Source organism: Pleurodeles waltl, unplaced genomic scaffold, assembly GCF_031143425.1.
Source record: "Pleurodeles waltl isolate 20211129_DDA unplaced genomic scaffold, aPleWal1.hap1.20221129 scaffold_332, whole genome shotgun sequence".
NCBI classification, from domain to species: domain Eukaryota; kingdom Metazoa; phylum Chordata; class Amphibia; order Caudata; family Salamandridae; genus Pleurodeles; species Pleurodeles waltl.
In genome coordinates, this window is record NW_027150038.1 from 18969 (window position 1) to 35730 (window position 16762).

The window sequence follows — 16762 nt, forward strand, 5'->3', positions numbered from 1 at the left end:
TGCTCCGCCCACCTAACCAAGAAACCTAGTTTGAGCTTGTCTGCCTGTGTTGTTGCAGGGGCAGTGTCTTCTTTGCCCAAAAGGTGGCAGGAGAGCCTCACTTCAAACAATAGAATCAACTGCTTAAGTAGAAACCAGCATGGTAGTTACTGTCATAAAGTGCAGCTCTAACAGAAGGTGTGCCTGAGACGCCCCTTCCAGTAATACACAGAATTTTGATTGAGGGCCCAGCCGATGGGTTGGTGGATTTCTCCTCACATGCCACAGCAGCTTCCAAAGATAGTGGTGTGAGGAGCTGGCTCTGCAAGCAGAGCAAGATTTAAGGGAAGAAAATACACCTGTCAGAAGTGGGATTTGAACCCACGCCTCCATGAAGAGACCAGAAGGCTCAGCTTCACTGAAGATCAAGCTCTCTTGAGTCTGGCGCCTTAGACCACTCGGCCATCCTGACAGCCAAAACAGTGTGCAGGTCGGACTCTTCAGTCTGCACTTGTTGATTTTGCCGCTTGCAATGTTCCTATCAAAGTCACAGCTTTAAAGGCCCCACAATATAACATGGCCAAGAAAAAAAAAAAAAAACAGAACAAGAAACAATGCACATGCACGACCACCGAGGGATGCAGATAACTTTTTAGCGTCCTGCAATAGTAAAGCACGTTTTACACAGGTCACAAGTTTTTAAAGGTCATTTCTGTCTAAGTGTGCATTGAGAGAGCCTGAGGTTTTAGGGAGCAAACACAAAAGCTGCTGCTGCCAAGTGTTTCTGCCCGGTCTCGAACCGGGGACCTTTCGCGTGTGAGGCGAACGTGATAACCACTACACTACAGAAACAAGCTTGCTGGTTTGACTGAAGGAGCACAGTTCCCCCCATATGTTTGCACGATTTCCTCTATACTTTATCAGCAGTTGCTTGGAATGCGAGGGGTAAGTGTGAAAATTGCAGCGGTGTCAGCCAGCATGCATACACTCAGACGTCCTGAAAAATCCCACAGCTGCGGGCAGAGACAGACAAATATCTGATGCCTAAATGCCAGGAAGGAGAGCCTGTGAAATCATCACACAGGGCGCACTGAGAGCAAGCAGGAAGGAAGCCAAGGCATTGTAATCCATTTTTCGCCTGAGGCAAAAAATATGTTTTGCGCAACAATGCTTCGAGTGGAATGAGAAATGTTGAGGGGTTGTGTATTTTGAGCAGGATTTGATTGTTTTCCGCTAAAATGGGCTTGTCCGGGATTTGAACCTGGGACCTCTCGCACCCTAAGCGAGAATCATACCCCTAGACCAACGAGCCTGGGCACAGAAATGCAACGGCTCCGACCCTGCTCGGAGGGTTGGTGACAGAGAGTGGGAGACTACATCCCAAAGCAAGAAACTGCACATGGTGCTCTCTTCTGCAGTACGACTAGAGTCATTTGCATGGTCTTCATCGAACATGACATAAAAAGCCTCTATCCTTTAGACATTTTGGCCCAGATTTACAAGAAAATGACTAAGCGCGACGCTGTGCCAAATTTGCAAGCCCCACGCGCCGTCATTTTCAAAATGCAGGGAAGCGCCGTATTTAGTAGAATACAGCGCACCCCTGTGCTTCCCCCTGCGCCAGCTCTAAATTAGCTGCTGAGCGCCAACGCAGCCGTTCTTGCACCATGGTACAAGGATGACTGCGTTGAGGGGGAAATTGTTTTTGTGCAGGAAGGGACACCTTCCTGCCCAAAAAAAAAATCTTCAATGGTGATTTGCTCTTACTTCTATGTGTGCTGCAGAATGCATCACACATAGAAAGAGCAAAAACAAGGAGAAATGAAAACATTTCTCCTCAGTGCGCCACTCTAACGACACCCCTGGGATGGCGTTGGATTTTGGTGCTGACGCAGATTTACGCCAACTCCTAAATCTGGAGCAGTATCAAAATGCTATGGTGTTGCTGTGGCACACTCCCAACAACACCCATTGCACGCCCCTTCCAGGGAACGCGCTGCGTGCTAAGGGGCCGTATTTACAAGGTGGTGTTAAGCCACAAAAAGTGGCTGAACGCCATCTTGTAAATACCGCGCAGTGCATAGTGCCACCGGGGCGTCACTAAAAGTGATGCTCCGGTGGCGATAGGGCCTCGTAAGTCTGGCACTTTATTTGCTCAAGGTGTGTGTTCTTGGTGAGGGCAGGAAAGCTATTTTCGCTCTCGTACCTTCCTTCCTTGGCTGGCTTGAATGCTGTAGGCTCAGGCTTCATTGCAAAGGTCAAACAGTGAGCAACTGACTGCCGTAAGCTGGCGCAACTCCTCTTGGTGAGCTGTGACAGATGCCCCAGGAGCGTAGTACCTCACGATGGTGAGGGATAGACACAGTCTCTTTTATCTCAGCTTGCCTGTCAGGTGAGGCAGGAAATGCAAATACTGTGAAAAAGCCCAGCGTCTCGAACCAGGGACCTTTCGCATGTGAGGTGCGCATGATAACCACTACACTAGACAAACAGACACACTTGCCAGCTTGCTTCATGTGGCTATGCATTGTACTGGAACCACCACACTATGGAAACAGACACACCTGCTTGCTTTATGTGGCTATGCATTGGACTGGGATGCAAGGATGAGGGCCAATGTTCATGACGCTCAAAGCTGAGCCTTCCGGAACACGATCTCTTCCCTTGGAAGAAAGGAACTGGGATCACTTTCATTCCAAGAGGTGATTTCAGAACTGGACCCGAAATTACCATGGAGAAGCACTGTGCATTTAATGTTCCTACGAGCACTGCTGCTCCAGCACAGAAAAGCAGTTGCAAAGAAATCTCGCATACCTTCATGATGCTGAACCGTCTCGACGCCAGTATAAAGCATGTATTGCATTGCAACATGACATCTTACAAGAGTGAAAAGCATAAATACTCCTGTTTAAAACACAGACTGAACCTATAAAGGTAGGGGTTTGTCTGGGATTTGAACCGAGGTCCTCTCACACCCGAAGTGAGAATCATAACCTTATACCAACTAGACTGCCGCTGCGTAGTCATTTGAAACATCTTCTGAAGCGTCTTTCCGAAAAGCAGGGCCATTTGGAGGCTCTCTCTCTCTAAGCGTGCCATAGCAATTGATGTTTTCTGTCAAGGATTTTTTGTTTGTCTCTAGCAAGGCAAGAGGTAGTCAAAATGCCCTGTGCCAGTGAGCTGAACTAGGGCACTGATGTGAAAAGCAGACCCTTTCTGGTAGTTGTAACCCGCTGCAAGTCATGGACCCTTGCACCTTAGACTTCCCAACCAGAAGCACTGAAGGGCCTGCTAGCTCTTGAGCCAGAGGAGCATGCCTCTTGGATTCAAGCACACTTGCTCGATCAGCGCTCGATCAGGCGAGATTTATATTAGTGGCTCATAGGCCTGAAACACTCACCTGGGAGACGCAGGGTGGCTGATTTCCCGGAATGGCCCTTGATGGGGAAATCACCTCCTTTCCCCCGCCTCATTTCAGAATTGTGTGCTAGTCGCAAGACAGTGTTCAGGGGTTCATGGGTACTGCCTACTCCCAGCTGCTTCTCTGTCTTCTTCATGTAAATTGCAAGTCACGAGGAGGCACCATTGCCAATATGCTCCGCCCACCTAACCAAGAAACCTAGTTTGAGCTTGTCTGCCTGTGTTGTTGCAGGGGCAGTGTCTTCTTTGCCCAAAAGGTGGCAGGAGAGCCTCACTTCAAACGATAGAATCAACTGCTTAAGTAGAAACCAGCATGGTAGTTACTGTCATAAAGTGCAGCTCTAACAGAAGGTGTGCCTGAGACGTCCCTTCCAGTAATACACAGAATTTTGATTGAGGGCCCAGCCGATGGGTTGGTGGATTTCTCCTCACATGCCACAGCAGCTTCCAAAGATAGTGGTGTGAGGAGCTGGCTCTGCAAGCAGAGCAAGATTTAAGGGAAGAAAATACACCTGTCAGAAGTGGGATTTGAACCCACGCCTCCATGAAGAGACCAGAAGGCTCAGCTTCACTGAAGATCAAGCTCTCTTGAGTCTGGCGCCTTAGACCACTCGGCCATCCTGACAGCCAAAACAGTGTGCAGGTCGGACTCTTCAGTCTGCACTTGTTGATTTTGCCGCTTGCAATGTTCCTATCAAAGTCACAGCTTTAAAGGCCCCACAATATAACATGGCCAAGAAAAAAAAAAAAAAACAGAACAAGAAACAATGCACATGCACGACCACCGAGGGATGCAGATAACTTTTTAGCGTCCTGCAATAGTAAAGCACGTTTTACACAGGTCACAAGTTTTTAAAGGTCATTTCTGTCTAAGTGTGCATTGAGAGAGACTGAGGTTTTAGGGAGCAAACACAAAAGCTGCTGCTGCCAAGTGTTTCTGCCCGGTCTCGAACCGGGGACCTTTCGCGTGTGAGGCGAACGTGATAACCACTACACTACAGAAACAAGCTTGCTGGTTTGACTGAAGGAGCACAGTTCCCCTCATATGTTTGCACGATTTCCTCTATACTTTATCAGCAGTTGCTCGGAATGCGAGGGGTAAGTGTGAAAATTGCAGCGGTGTCAGCCAGCATGCATACACTCAGACGTCCTGAAAAATCCCACAGCTGCGGGCATAGACAGACAAATATCTGATGCCTAAATGCCAGGAAGGAGAGCCTGTGAAATCATCACACAGGGCGCACTGAGAGCAAGCAGGAAGGAAGCCAAGGCATTGTAATCCATTTTTCGCCTGAGGCAAAAAATATGTTTTGCGCAACAATGCTTCGAGTGGAATGAGAAATGTTGAGGGGTTGTGTATTTTGAGCAGGATTTGATTGTTTTCCGCTAAAATGGGCTTGTCCGGGATTTGAACCTGGGACCTCTCGCACCCTAAGCGAGAATCATACCCCTAGACCAACGAGCCTGGGCACAGAAATGCAACGGCTCCGACCCTGCTCGGAGGGTTGGTGACAGAGAGTGGGAGACTACATCCCAAAGCAAGAAACTGCACATGGTGCTCTCTTCTGCAGTACGACTAGAGTCATTTGCATGGTCTTCATCGAACATGACATAAAAAGCCTCTATCCTTTAGACATTTTGGCCCAGATTTACAAGAAAATGACTAAGCGCGACGCTGTGCCAAATTTGCAAGCCCCACGCGCCGTCATTTTCAAAATGCAGGGAAGCGCCGTATTTAGTAGAATACAGCGCACCCCTGTGCTTCCCCCTGCGCCAGCTCTAATTAGCTGCTGAGCGCCAACGCAGCCGTTCTTGCACCATGGTACAAGGATGACTGCGTTGAGGGGGAAATTGTTTTTGTGCAGGAAGGGACACCTTCCTGCCCAAAAAAAAAATCTTCAATGGTGATTTGCTCTTACTTCTATGTGTGCTGCAGAATGCATCACACATAGAAAGAGCAAAAACAAGGAGAAATGAAAACATTTCTCCTCAGTGCGCCACTCTAACGACACCCCTGGGATGGCGTTGGATTTTGGTGCTGACGCAGATTTACGCCAACTCCTAAATCTGGAGCAGCATCAAAATGCTATGGTGTTGCTGTGGCACACTCCCAACAACACCCATTGCACGCCCCTTCCAGGGAACGCGCTGCGTGCTAAGGGGCCGTATTTACAAGGTGGTGTTAAGCCACAAAAAGTGGCTGAACGCCATCTTGTAAATACCGCGCAGTGCATAGTGCCACGGGGGCGTCACTAAAAGTGATGCTCCGGTGGCGATAGGACCTTGTAAGTCTGGCACTTTATTTGCTCAAGGTGTGTGTTCTTGGTGAGGGCAGGAAAGCTATTTTCGCTCTCGTACCTTCCTTCCTTGGCTGGCTTGAATGCTGTAGGCTCAGGCTTCATTGCAAAGGTCAAACAGTGAGCAACTGACTGCCGTAAGCTGGCGCAACTCCTCTTGGTGAGCTGTGACAGATGCCCCAGGAGCGTAGTACCTCACGATGGTGAGGGATAGACACAGTCTCTTTTATCTCAGCTTGCCTGTCAGGTGAGGCAGGAAATGCAAATACTGTGAAAAAGCCCAGCGTCTCGAACCAGGGACCTTTCGCATGTGAGGTGCGCATGATAACCACTACACTAGACAAACAGACACACTTGCCGGCTTGCTTCATGTGGCTATGCATTGTACTGGAACCACCACACTATGGAAACAGACACACCTGCTTGCTTTATGTGGCTATGCATTGGACTGGGATGCAAGGATGAGGGCCAATGTTCATGACGCTCAAAGCTGAGCCTTCCGGAACACGATCTCTTCCCTTGGAAGAAAGGAACTGGGATCACTTTCATTCCAAGAGGTGATTTCAGAACTGGACCCGAAATTACCATGGAGAAGCACTGTGCATTTAATGTTCCTACGAGCACTGCTGCTCCAGCACAGAAAAGCAGTTGCAAAGAAATCTCGCATACCTTCATGATGCTGAACCGTCTCGACGCCAGTATAAAGCATGTATTGCATTGCAACATGACATCTTACAAGAGTGAAAAGCAGAAATACTCCTGTTTAAAACACAGACTGAACCTATAAAGGTAGGGGTTTGTCTGGGATTTGAACCGAGGTCCTCTCACACCCGAAGCGAGAATCATACCCCTATACCAACTAGACTGCCGCTGCATAGTCATTTGAAACATCTTCTGAAGCGTCTTTCCGAAAAGCAGGGCCATTTGGAGGCTCTCTCTCTCTAAGCGTGCCATAGCAATTGATGTTTTCTGTCAAGGATTTTTTGTTTGTCTCTAGCAAGGCAAGAGGTAGTCAAAATGCCCTGTGCCAGTGAGCTGAACTAGGGCACTGATGTGAAAAGCAGACCCTTTCTGGTAGTTGTAACCCGCTGCAAGTCATGGACCCTTGCACCTTAGACTTCCCAACCAGAAGCACTGAAGGGCCTGCTAGCTCTTGAGCCAGAGGAGCATGCCTCTTGGATTCAAGCACACTTGCTCGATCAGCGCTCGATCAGGCTCGATCAGGCGAGATTTATATTAGTGGCTCATAGGCCTGAAACACTCACCTGGGAGACGCAGGGTGGCTGATTTCCCGGAATGGCCCTTCATGGGGAAATCACCTCCTTTCCCCCGCCTCATTTCAGAATTGTGTGCTAGTCGCAAGACAGTGTTCAGGGGTTCATGGGTACTGCCTACTCCCAGCTGCCTCTCTGTCTTCTTCATGTAAATTGCAAGTCACGAGGAGGCACCATTGCCAATATGCTCCGCCCACCTAACCAAGAAACCTAGTTTGAGCTTGTCTGCCTGTGTTGTTGCAGGGGCAGTGTCTTCTTTGCCCAAAAGGTGGCAGGAGAGCCTCACTTCAAACGATAGAATCAACTGCTTAAGTAGAAACCAGCATGGTAGTTACTGTCATAAAGTGCAGCTCTAACAGAAGGTGTGCCTGAGACGTCCCTTCCAGTAATACACAGAATTTTGATTGAGGGCCCAGCCGATGGGTTGGTGGATTTCTCCTCACATGCCACAGCAGCTTCCAAAGATAGTGGTGTGAGGAGCTGGCTCTGCAAGCAGAGCAAGATTTAAGGGAAGAAAATACACCTGTCAGAAGTGGGATTTGAACCCACGCCTCCATGAAGAGACCAGAAGGCTCAGCTTCACTGAAGATCAAGCTCTCTTGAGTCTGGTGCCTTAGACCACTCGGCCATCCTGACAGCCAAAACAGTGTGCAGGTCGGACTCTTCAGTCTGCACTTGTTGATTTTGCCGCTTGCAATGTTCCTATCAAAGTCACAGCTTTAAAGGCCCCACAATATAACATGGCCAAGAAAAAAAAAAAAAAACAGAACAAGAAACAATGCACATGCACGACCACCGAGGGATGCAGATAACTTTTTAGCGTCCTGCAATAGTAAAGCACGTTTTACACAGGTCACAAGTTTTTAAAGGTCATTTCTGTCTAAGTCTGCATTGAGAGAGACTGAGGTTTTAGGGAGCAAACACAAAAGCTGCTGCTGCCAAGTGTTTCTGCCCGGTCTCGAACCGGGGACCTTTCGCGTGTGAGGCGAACGTGATAACCACTACACAACAGAAACAAGCTTGCTGGCTTGACTGAAGGAGCACAGTTCCCCTCATATGTTTGCACGATTTCCTCTATACTTTATCAGCAGTTGCTCGGAATGCGAGGGGTAAGTGTGAAAATTGCAGCGGTGTCAGCCAGCATGCATACACTCAGACGTCCTGAAAAATCCCACAGCTGCGGGCAGAGACAGACAAATATCTGATGCCTAAATGCCAGGAAGGAGAGCCTGTGAAATCATCACACAGGGCGCACTGAGAGCAAGCAGGAAGGAAGCCAAGGCATTGTAATCCATTTTTCGCCTGAGGCAAAAAATATGTTTTGCGCAACAATGCTTCGAGTGGAATGAGAAATGTTGAGGGGTTGTGTATTTTGAGCAGGATTTGATTGTTTTCCGCTAAAATGGGCTTGTCCGGGATTTGAACCTGGGACCTCTCGCACCCTAAGCGAGAATCATACCCCTAGACCAACGAGCCTGGGCACAGAAATGCAACGGCTCCGACCCTGCTCGGAGGGTTGGTGACAGAGCGTGGGAGACTACATCCCAAAGCAAGAAACTGCACATGGTGCTCTCTTCTGCAGTACGACTAGAGTCATTTGCATGGTCTTCATCGAACATGACATAAAAAGCCTCTATCCTTTAGACATTTTGGCCCAGATTTACAAGAAAATGACTAAGCGCGACGCTGTGCCAAATTTGCAAGCCCCACGCGCCGTCATTTTCAAAATGCAGGGAAGCGCCGTATTTAGTAGAATACAGCGCACCCCTGTGCTTCCCCCTGCGCCAGCTCTAAATTAGCTGCTGAGCGCCAACGCAGCCGTTCTTGCACCATGGTACAAGGATGACTGCGTTGAGGGGGAAATTGTTTTTGTGCAGGAAGGGACACCTTCCTGCCCAAAAAAAAAATCTTCAATGGTGATTTGCTCTTACTTCTATGTGTGCTGCAGAATGCATCACACATAGAAAGAGCAAAAACAAGGAGAAATGAAAACATTTCTCCTCAGTGCGCCACTCTAACGACACCCCTGGGATGGCGTTGGATTTTGGTGCTGACGCAGATTTACGCCAACTCCTAAATCTGGAGCAGCATCAAAATGCTATGGTGTTGCTGTGGCACACTCCCAACAACACCCATTGCACGCCCCTTCCAGGGAACGCGCTGCGTGCTAAGGGGCCGTATTTACAAGGTGGTGTTAAGCCACAAAAAGTGGCTGAACGCCATCTTGTAAATACCGCGCAGTGCATAGTGCCACGGGGGCGTCACTAAAAGTGATGCTCCGGTGGCGATAGGACCTTGTAAGTCTGGCACTTTATTTGCTCAAGGTGTGTGTTCTTGGTGAGGGCAGGAAAGCTATTTTCGCTCTCGTACCTTCCTTCCTTGGCTGGCTTGAATGCTGTAGGCTCAGGCTTCATTGCAAAGGTCAAACAGTGAGCAACTGACTGCCGTAAGCTGGCGCAACTCCTCTTGGTGAGCTGTGACAGATGCCCCAGGAGCGTAGTACCTCACGATGGTGAGGGATAGACACAGTCTCTTTTATCTCAGCTTGCCTGTCAGGTGAGGCAGGAAATGCAAATACTGTGAAAAAGCCCAGCGTCTCGAACCAGGGACCTTTCGCATGTGAGGTGCGCATGATAACCACTACACTAGACAAACAGACACACTTGCCGGCTTGCTTCATGTGGCTATGCATTGTACTGGAACCACCACACTATGGAAACAGACACACCTGCTTGCTTTATGTGGCTATGCATTGGACTGGGATGCAAGGATGAGGGCCAATGTTCATGACGCTCAAAGCTGAGCCTTCCGGAACACGATCTCTTCCCTTGGAAGAAAGGAACTGGGATCACTTTCATTCCAAGAGGTGATTTCAGAACTGGACCCGAAATTACCATGGAGAAGCACTGTGCATTTAATGTTCCTACGAGCACTGCTGCTCCAGCACAGAAAAGCAGTTGCAAAGAAATCTTGCATACCTTCATGATGCTGAACCGTCTCGACGCCAGTATAAAGCATGTATTGCATTGCAACATGACATCTTACAAGAGTGAAAAGCATAAATACTCCTGTTTAAAACACAGACTGAACCTATAAAGGTAGGGGTTTGTCTGGGATTTGAACCGAGGTCCTCTCACACCCGAAGCGAGAATCATACCCCTATACCAACTAGACTGCCGCTGCATAGTCATTTGAAACATCTTCTGAAGCGTCTTTCCGAAAAGCAGGGCCATTTGGAGGCTCTCTCTCTCTAAGCGTGCCATAGCAATTGATGTTTTCTGTCAAGGATTTTTTGTTTGTCTCTAGCAAGGCAAGAGGTAGTCAAAATGCCCTGTGCCAGTGAGCTGAACTAGGGCACTGATGTGAAAAGCAGACTCTTTCTGGTAGTTGTAACCCGCTGCAAGTCATGGACCCTTGAACCTTAGACTTCCCAACCAGAAGCACTGAAGGGCCTGCTAGCTCTTGAGCCAGAGGAGCATGCCTCTTGGATTCAAGCACACTTGCTCGATCAGCGCTCGATCAGGCGAGATTTATATTAGTGGCTCATAGGCCTGAAACACTCACCTGGGAGACGCAGGGTGGCTGATTTCCCGGAATGGCCCTTGATGGGGAAATCACCTCCTTTCCCCCGCCTCATTTCAGAATTGTGTGCTAGTCGCAAGACAGTGTTCAGGGGTTCATGGGTACTGCCTACTCCCAGCTGCCTCTCTGTCTTCTTCATGTAAATTGCAAGTCACGAGGAGGCACCATTGCCAATATGCTCCGCCCACCTAACCAAGAAACCTAGTTTGAGCTTGTCTGCCTGTGTTGTTGCAGGGGCAGTGTCTTCTTTGCCCAAAAGGTGGCAGGAGAGCCTCACTTCAAACGATAGAATCAACTGCTTAAGTAGAAACCAGCATGGTAGTTACTGTCATAGAGTGCAGCTCTAACAGAAGGTGTGCCTGAGACGCCCCTTCCAGTAATACACAGAATTTTGATTGAGGGCCCAGCCGATGGGTTGGTGGATTTCTCCTCACATGCCACAGCAGCTTCCAAAGATAGTGGTGTGAGGAGCTGGCTCTGCAAGCAGAGCAAGATTTAAGGGAAGAAAATACACCTGTCAGAAGTGGGATTTGAACCCACGCCTCCATGAAGAGACCAGAAGGCTCAGCTTCACTGAAGATCAAGCTCTCTTGAGTCTGGCGCCTTAGACCACTCGGCCATCCTGACAGCCGAAACAGTGTGCAGGTCGGACTCTTCAGTCTGCACTTGTTGATTTTGCCGCTTGCAATGTTCCTATCAAAGTCACAGCTTTAAAGGCCCCACAATATAACATGGCCAAGAAAAAAAAATAAAACAGAACAAGAAACAATGCACATGCACGACCACCGAGGGATGCAGATAACTTTTTAGCGTCCTGCAATAGTAAAGCACGTTTTACACAGGTCACAAGTTTTTAAAGGTCATTTCTGTCTAAGTGTGCATTGAGAGAGACTGAGGTTTTAGGGAGCAAACACAAAAGCTGCTGCTGCCAAGTGTTTCTGCCCGGTCTCGAACCGGGGACCTTTCGCGTGTGAGGCGAACGTGATAACCACTACACTACAGAAACAAGCTTGCTGGTTTGACTGAAGGAGCACAGTTCCCCTCATATGTTTGCACGATTTCCTCTATACTTTATCAGCAGTTGCTTGGAATGCGAGGGGTAAGTGTGAAAATTGCAGCGGTGTCAGCCAGCATGCATACACTCAGACGTCCTGAAAAATCCCACAGCTGCGGGCAGAGACAGACAAATATCTGATGCCTAAATGCCAGGAAGGAGAGCCTGTGAAATCATCACACAGGGCGCACTGAGAGCAAGCAGGAAGGAAGCCAAGGCATTGTAATCCATTTTTCGCCTGAGGCAAAAAATATGTTTTGCGCAACAATGCTTCGAGTGGAATGAGAAATGTTGAGGGGTTGTGTATTTTGAGCAGGATTTGATTGTTTTCCGCTAAAATGGGCTTGTCCGGGATTTGAACCTGGGACCTCTCGCACCCTAAGCGAGAATCATACCCCTAGACCAACGAGCCTGGGCACAGAAATGCAACGGCTCCGACCCTGCTCGGAGGGTTGGTGACAGAGAGTGGGAGACTACATCCCAAAGCAAGAAACTGCACATGGTGCTCTCTTCTGCAGTACGACTAGAGTCATTTGCATGGTCTTCATCGAACATGACATAAAAAGCCTCTATCCTTTAGACATTTTGGCCCAGATTTACAAGAAAATGACTAAGCGCGACGCTGTGCCAAATTTGCAAGCCCCACGCGCCGTCATTTTCAAAATGCAGGGAAGCGCCGTATTTAGTAGAATACAGCGCACCCCTGTGCTTCCCCCTGCGCCAGCTCTAAATTAGCTGCTGAGCGCCAACGCAGCCGTTCTTGCACCATGGTACAAGGATGACTGCGTTGAGGGGGAAATTGTTTTTGTGCAGGAAGGGACACCTTCCTGCCCAAAAAAAAAATCTTCAATGGTGATTTGCTCTTACTTCTATGTGTGCTGCAGAATGCATCACACATAGAAAGAGCAAAAACAAGGAGAAATGAAAACATTTCTCCTCAGTGCGCCACTCTAACGACACCCCTGGGATGGCGTTGGATTTTGGTGCTGACGCAGATTTACGCCAACTCCTAAATCTGGAGCAGTATCAAAATGCTATGGTGTTGCTGTGGCACACTCCCAACAACACCCATTGCACGCCCCTTCCAGGGAACGCGCTGCGTGCTAAGGGGCCGTATTTACAAGGTGGTGTTAAGCCACAAAAAGTGGCTGAACGCCATCTTGTAAATACCGCGCAGTGCATAGTGCCACCGGGGCGTCACTAAAAGTGATGCTCCGGTGGCGATAGGGCCTTGTAAGTCTGGCACTTTAGTTGCTCAAGGTGTGTGTTCTTGGTGAGGGCAGGAAAGCTATTTTCGCTCTCGTACCTTCCTTCCTTGGCTGGCTTGAATGCTGTAGGCTCAGGCTTCATTGCAAAGGTCAAACAGTGAGCAACTGACTGCCGTAAGCTGGCGCAACTCCTCTTGGTGAGCTGTGACAGATGCCCCAGGAGCGTAGTACCTCACGATGGTGAGGGATAGACACAGTCTCTTTTATCTCAGCTTGCCTGTCAGGTGAGGCAGGAAATGCAAATACTGTGAAAAAGCCCAGCGTCTCGAACCAGGGACCTTTCGCATGTGAGGTGCGCATGATAACCACTACACTAGACAAACAGACACACTTGCCAGCTTGCTTCATGTGGCTATGCATTGTACTGGAACCACCACACTATGGAAACAGACACACCTGCTTGCTTTATGTGGCTATGCATTGGACTGGGATGCAAGGATGAGGGCCAATGTTCATGACGCTCAAAGCTGAGCCTTCCGGAACACGATCTCTTCCCTTGGAAGAAAGGAACTGGGATCACTTTCATTCCAAGAGGTGATTTCAGAACTGGACCCGAAATTACCATGGAGAAGCACTGTGCATTTAATGTTCCTACGAGCACTGCTGCTCCAGCACAGAAAAGCAGTTGCAAAGAAATCTCGCATACCTTCATGATTCTGAACGGTCTCGACGCCAGTATAAAGCATGTATTGCATTGCAACATGACATCTTACAAGAGTGAAAAGCAGAAATACTCCTGTTTAAAACACAGACTGAACCTATAAAGGTAGGGGTTTGTCGGGGATTTGAACCGAGGTCCTCTCACACCCGAAGCGAGAATCATACCCCTATACCAACTAGACTGCCGCTGCATAGTCATTTGAAACATCTTCTGAAGCGTCTTTCCGAAAAGCAGGGCCATTTGGAGGCTCTCTCTCTCTAAGCGTGCCATAGCAATTGATGTTTTCTGTCAAGGATTTTTTGTTTGTCTCTAGCAAGGCAAGAGGTAGTCAAAATGCCCTGTGCCAGTGAGCTGAACTAGGGCACTGATGTGAAAAGCAGACCCTTTCTGCTAGTTGTAACCCGCTGCAAGTCATGGACCCTTGCACCTTAGACTTCCCAACCAGAAGCACTGAAGGGCCTGCTAGCTATTGAGCCAGAGGAGCATGCCTCTTGGATTCAAGCACACTTGCTCGATCAGCGCTCGATCAGGCGAGATTTATATTAGTGGCTCATAGGCCTGAAACACTCACCTGGGAGACGCAGGGTGGCTGATTTCCCGGAATGGCCCTTGATGGGGAAATCACCTCCTTTCCCCCGCCTCATTTCAGAATTGTGTGCTAGTCGCAAGACAGTGTTCAGGGGTTCATGGGTACTGCCTTCTCCCAGCTGCCTCTCTGTCTTCTTCATGTAAATTGCAAGTCACGAGGAGGCACCATTGCCAATATGCTCCGCCCACCTAACCAAGAAACCTAGTTTGAGCTTGTCTGCCTGTGTTGTTGCAGGGGCAGTGTCTTCTTTGCCCAAAAGGTGGCAGGAGAGCCTCACTTCAAACGATAGAATCAACTGCTTAAGTAGAAACCAGCATGGTAGTTACTGTCTAAAAGTGCAGCTCTAACAGAAGGTGTGCCTGAGACGCCCCTTCCAGTAATACACAGAATTTTGATTGAGGGCCCAGCCGATGGGTTGGTGGATTTCTCCTCACATGCCACAGCAGCTTCCAAAGATAGTGGTGTGAGGAGCTGGCTCTGCAAGCAGAGCAAGATTTAAGGGAAGAAAATACACCTGTCAGAAGTGGGATTTGAAACCACGCCTCCATGAAGAGACCAGAAGGCTCAGCTTCACTGAAGATCAAGCTCTCTTGAGTGTGGCGCCTTAGACCACTCGGCCATCCTGACAGCCAAAACAGTGTGCAGGTCGGACTCTTCAGTCTGCACTTGTTGATTTTGCCGCTTGCAATGTTCCTATCAAAGTCACAGCTTTAAAGGCCCCACAATATAACATGGCCAAGAAAAAAAAAAAAAAACAGAACAAGAAACAATGCACATGCACGACCACCGAGGGATGCAGATAACTTTTTAGCGTCCTGCAATAGTAAAGCACGTTTTACACAGGTCACAAGTTTTTAAAGGTCATTTCTGTCTAAGTGTGCATTGAGAGAGACTGAGGTTTTAGGGAGCAAACACAAAAGCTGCTGCTGCCAAGTGTTTCTGCCCGGTCTCGAACCGGGGACCTTTCGCGTGTGAGGCAAACGTGATAACCACTACACTACAGAAACAAGCTTGCTGGTTTGACTGAAGGAGCACAGTTCCCCTCATATGTTTGCACGATTTCCTCTATACTTTATCAGCAGTTGCTCGGAATGCGAGGGGTAAGTGTGAAAATTGCAGCGGTGTCAGCCAGCATGCATACACTCAGACGTCCTGAAAAATCCCACAGCTGCGGGCAGAGACAGACAAATATCTGATGCCTAAATGCCAGGAAGGAGAGCCTGTGAAATCATCACACAGGGCGCACTGAGAGCAAGCAGGAAGGAAGCCAAGGCATTGTAATCCATTTTTCGCCTGAGGCAAAAAATATGTTTTGCGCAACAATGCTTCGAGTGGAATGAGAAATGTTGAGGGGTTGTGTATTTTGAGCAGGATTTGATTGTTTTCCGCTAAAATGGGCTCGTCCGGGATTTGAACCCGGGACCTCTCGCACCCTAAGCGAGAATCATACCCCTAGACCAACGAGCCTTGGCACAGAAATGCAACGGCTCCGACCCTGCTCGGAGGGTTGGTGACAGAGAGTGGGAGACTACATCCCAAAGCAAGAAACTGCACATGGTGCTCTCTTCTGCAGTACGACTAGAGTCATTTGCATGGTCTTCATCGAACATGACATAAAAAGCCTCTATCCTTTAGACATTTTGGCCCAGATTTACAAGAAAATGACTAAGCGCGACGCTGTGCCAAATTTGCAAGCCCCACGCGCCGTCATTTTCAAAATGCAGGGAAGCGCCGTATTTAGTAGAATACAGCGCACCCCTGTGCTTCCCCCTGCGCCAGCTCTAAATTAGCTGCTGAGCGCCAACGCAGCCGTTCTTGCACCATGGTACAAGGATGACTGCGTTGAGGGGGAAATTGTTTTTGTGCAGGAAGGGACACCTTCCTGCCCAAAAAAAAAATCTTCAATGGTGATTTGCTCTTACTTCTATGTGTGCTGCAGAATGCATCACACATAGAAAGAGCAAAAACAAGGAGAAATGAAAACATTTCTCCTCAGTGTGCCACTCTAACGACACCCCTGGGATGGCGTTGGATTTTGGCGCTGACGCAGATTTACGCCAACTCCTAAATCTGGAGCAGCATCAAAATGCTATGGTGTTGCTGTGGCACACTCCCAACAACACCCATTGCACGCCCCTTCCAGGGAACGCGCTGCGTGCTAAGGGGCCGTATTTACAAGGTGGTGTTAAGCCACAAAAAGTGGCTGAACGCCATCTTGTAAATACCGCGCAGTGCATAGTGCCACCGGGGCGTCACTAAAAGTGATGCTCTGGTGGCGATAGGGCCTTGTAAGTCTGGTACTTTATTTGCTCAAGGTGTGTGTTCTTGGTGAGGGCAGGAAAGCTATTTTCGCTCTCGTACCTTCCTTCCTTGGCTGGTTTGAATGCTGTAGGCTCAGGCTTCATTGCAAAGGTCAAACAGTGAGCAACTGACTGCCGTAAGCTGGCGCAACTCCTCTTGGTGAGCTGTGACAGATGCCCCAGGAGCGTAGTACCTCACGATGGTGAGGGATAGACACAGTCTCTTTTATCTCAGCTTGCCTGTCAGGTGAGGCAGGAAATGCAAATACTGTGAAAAAGCCCAGCGACTCGAACCAGGGACCTTTCGCATGTGAGGTGCGCATGAGAACCACTACACT

General features: G+C 48.8%; 9 non-coding genes across 9 annotated transcripts; all 9 read right to left on the reverse strand.

Moving 5' to 3' along the window:
* Positions 1-339: 339 nt before the first annotated feature.
* On the reverse strand, positions 340-451 carry TRNAL-CAA (transfer RNA leucine (anticodon CAA)). Its single transcript has 2 exons — positions 414-451; positions 340-385 (listed from the first exon to the last, which is right to left on the reverse strand). It is a non-coding gene; the product is annotated as a tRNA-Leu (tRNA).
* A 307-nt stretch (positions 452-758) lies between these two features.
* Positions 759-831, reverse strand: TRNAV-CAC (transfer RNA valine (anticodon CAC)). The gene has a single exon. It is a non-coding gene; the product is annotated as a tRNA-Val (tRNA).
* A 3081-nt stretch (positions 832-3912) lies between these two features.
* TRNAL-CAA (transfer RNA leucine (anticodon CAA)) lies at positions 3913-4024 on the reverse strand. The gene is made up of 2 exons: positions 3987-4024; positions 3913-3958 (listed from the first exon to the last, which is right to left on the reverse strand). It is a non-coding gene; the product is annotated as a tRNA-Leu (tRNA).
* Positions 4025-4331: 307 nt separating this feature from the next.
* On the reverse strand, positions 4332-4404 carry TRNAV-CAC (transfer RNA valine (anticodon CAC)). Its single transcript has one exon. It is a non-coding gene; the product is annotated as a tRNA-Val (tRNA).
* A 3509-nt stretch (positions 4405-7913) lies between these two features.
* TRNAV-CAC (transfer RNA valine (anticodon CAC)) lies at positions 7914-7986 on the reverse strand. The gene has a single exon. It is a non-coding gene; the product is annotated as a tRNA-Val (tRNA).
* A 3081-nt stretch (positions 7987-11067) lies between these two features.
* TRNAL-CAA (transfer RNA leucine (anticodon CAA)) lies at positions 11068-11179 on the reverse strand. The gene is made up of 2 exons: positions 11142-11179; positions 11068-11113 (listed from the first exon to the last, which is right to left on the reverse strand). It is a non-coding gene; the product is annotated as a tRNA-Leu (tRNA).
* Positions 11180-11485: 306 nt separating this feature from the next.
* Positions 11486-11558, reverse strand: TRNAV-CAC (transfer RNA valine (anticodon CAC)). The gene has a single exon. It is a non-coding gene; the product is annotated as a tRNA-Val (tRNA).
* Positions 11559-15058: 3500 nt separating this feature from the next.
* On the reverse strand, positions 15059-15131 carry TRNAV-CAC (transfer RNA valine (anticodon CAC)). The gene has a single exon. It is a non-coding gene; the product is annotated as a tRNA-Val (tRNA).
* A 388-nt stretch (positions 15132-15519) lies between these two features.
* On the reverse strand, positions 15520-15591 carry TRNAP-AGG (transfer RNA proline (anticodon AGG)). Its single transcript has one exon. It is a non-coding gene; the product is annotated as a tRNA-Pro (tRNA).
* Positions 15592-16762: the final 1171 nt, after the last annotated feature.